This window comes from Morone saxatilis, unplaced genomic scaffold (genome assembly GCF_004916995.1).
Source record: "Morone saxatilis isolate NCDOM2014 unplaced genomic scaffold, NCSU_SB_2.0 Contig1, whole genome shotgun sequence".
In the NCBI taxonomy this organism is placed as follows: Eukaryota; Metazoa; Chordata; class Actinopteri; family Moronidae; genus Morone; species Morone saxatilis.
Window position 1 is genome coordinate 11,170,759 of NW_023339651.1, and position 2,880 is coordinate 11,173,638.

At 40.9% G+C, this 2,880-nt stretch overlaps 1 pseudogene; it reads left to right on the forward strand.

Moving 5' to 3' along the window:
- Nucleotides 1-2,880, forward strand: part of LOC118333796 — a 14,426-nt pseudogene that overhangs the window by 7,627 nt on the left and 3,919 nt on the right.

Sequence of the window (2,880 nt, forward strand, 5' to 3'; positions counted from 1 at the left end):
TATGGTACCAAAATGTATCCGTCACTAATTTTGGCATTGACTTGCTACTAAAGTATTAGTTCCTATGACATCTAGTTGCAATGCATAATTTATATTCAGAGTCAATTGAATTGGCTAACAATTGACAGTTATAGTCATTTCCATGACTAAATAAGTAAGAAAATCAAGAGATTACAGCAAGTACATGTTATCTTAAATCGAAGAAATATTCTTTGTTTATTGCATTACTTTTTACTTGGCTGTCAGAAGAACAATATGAGAAAACTATAGAAAGCACATCTGAACTTTTTTTTCCAAATTTTCCTACTTTAGGTGAATGGAGAAACAAGGAATTTACCTATTCTTTTGAATGGGGGTCATGTATCTATCTATGCAAGTGGATCTCGTGTATTTGTGAGTGCTGATTTTGGCTTGAGTGTCACCTACGATGGATATAGTACAGTGTTTATCTCTGTACCTTCAAATTACAGGTATTCACCAAAGCTAAAATTGGAATGCCATGGCATGCTTTCAAACTATTATGTGTATAAGTCATTTAAAAATCATCACTTCTGATTCATAACACTGAAAGTATTTCATGTATCATCAATACAGTGGAAAAACATGTGGACTTTGTGGAAACTTCAACGGAAATCCAGATGATGAGTTCCGCATCCCATCTGGAATGATGGTCACCATCCAGATGAGTTTGGGACATGTGAAGGTGGCAGGCAGCGATACTTGCAGCGATTGGGTGTGGCTCCTCCTCCAACAATGTGAGGTGATTCAGGCAGCCGACGGCCCGTTAAGATTCTGCCACGAGCACGTGGACCCAGCGCGATATTTCAGTGACTGTGTGTTTGATGTTTGTGTGTCGGGAAATCGAGGCCAAGATTTTCTGTGCGGGGCCATTCAAACATATGTCAGTGCCTGTCAGTCTGCTAATGGTCAGATCTACCCATGGAGACAAAACACCACCTGCAGTAAGTCAACCAGACAATTGATCATTAAAAACTTAACAAAAAAATCTACAAATCTAGTCTCAATTATAATATTTTAGAGATAATATGTTCACATACTGTATACATTGCATAACAGACTTATGGAAAAGGCAATTAAACCGCCGATTCTATTCTCACTTATCAAGGACTTGAGTGTCCCGCCAACAGCCATTATGAGCTGTTGGTACTGACTGTGGCCACACCTGTGCCAGCAGCATGAATGCCAGCTGCGCTCAGGTTTGCTCTGAGGGATGTTTCTGTGATGAAGGTTTCGTCAGGAGTGGGGCGGGATGTGTCCCTGTGGAAAGCTGTGGCTGCCAATATGATGGATCCTACTACAATGTAAGTCATATCCAAATAAAGATTTTGGGAGAATTATGTTTGTCACTTGGCTATATGGAAATAAATAGTGTTTTGAAGTAAAACTCACTGTGTAAAACACTAAACATAATCAAAACATGGAGTTGCATCAGTTGCATCATTATTATTGGGATCTTGGTTATAATGGTGATATTGCCTTTAACATGTAGATCCTATACTAGGCAAGGATAAAATCTTTAATGCATATCCGTTTAGAATGAGCTGTTTCTAGAATGGATTAGATTCTTACTTATTAAATGTGGATACTCTAAAGAGACTATGATAAGCTGGTGCAGCTCTACCCTAAGCAAACAAAGGAACATAAACCAGGCTCTTAATGTTGTGGAGAAAGAGTGGTAGTTGGCACAGTTTCTTATGTGTTGCTCTATGTTGTTCCAATCCTGGGAGAAGCAGATTGGACTGAACTTCGTGTTCTTGGAGTAAGACAATCCCTTCTAGTTGTTTCTAGTAGTTTGGCAGGTTTTTAATGTGATGTGAGTAAGGAGTGGTGGAGGAGCATAAATTAGACAGTCCACTCTATCCACTATATATATACCTTGTTTTCCCAACTTTTTCAAAATATTGTAATGATTGTATCCATGTGGGTTTTTTTTTTTTTTATCATTTTCATATTGTAATGGATTTAGCATAGTTCATGGATGTGTCTTTGCCTCCACAAAGGCCTTAACCTGGCTCACCTACAGTAAATTGAATGCAGCCTTCATTAATTGCTGTGAAAAAGGTCTATTAAGTGGTTTGGCCGCTGTGGCGTGTGTCTCTTTTTCTCCAATGCTATAGGATGGTGAGTCCTTCTGGACAGAAGGTTGCTCCCAGCGATGTGAGTGCCATGCTCCCAATGACCTGCGCTGTTCTGCTGCATCTTGCACTCCTGCACAAGAGTGTGCCATCAGAGATGGCAGGCTGGGCTGTTTTGATGTAATGTCTACCTGCACTGTGTGGGGAGACCCCCACTACATCACCTTTGATGGGGCTCTGGCTCATTTTCAGGGCACATGCTCTTACATCATCAGTGAGAGTGTGAGCCACGGCACCAATGAAACCCAGTTTCAGGTAGCAGCCACCAATAATCACCGTGGCAACAACCGTGTGTCGTTTGTATCAGCAGTGGATGTTTATCTCTCAAATCAACCAGAGACTGTAAACATCAGGATTGGACCCAACAAAAGAGTAACGGTAAACACCATTACTTCATTTTATATAACATATTACATCTGTCTGGGTTAAACATAAGAAACAATGAGTGCTTCCTCACTTCTTGTCTATCTTTCTATGTAATCTCTCATCCTTCAGGTAAATGGAAGTGAGGTGTCTCTTCCCACAACTGCAGGAACTTTAGCTCAGGTGGTAAGGCAGCGAAGCTACATAGTGGTCGATGCAATTGACCTGTTTGTCCAGTTTGACGGCTCAAGTACTTTACTGGTCAGAGTGGGTCAAAACCGTGAAAACAGAGTCACAGGGATTGGTGGAAACCCCTCCAAAGCAAGTGACCCCCTGCAGATGAACGGAAAGTTTGCCGCCG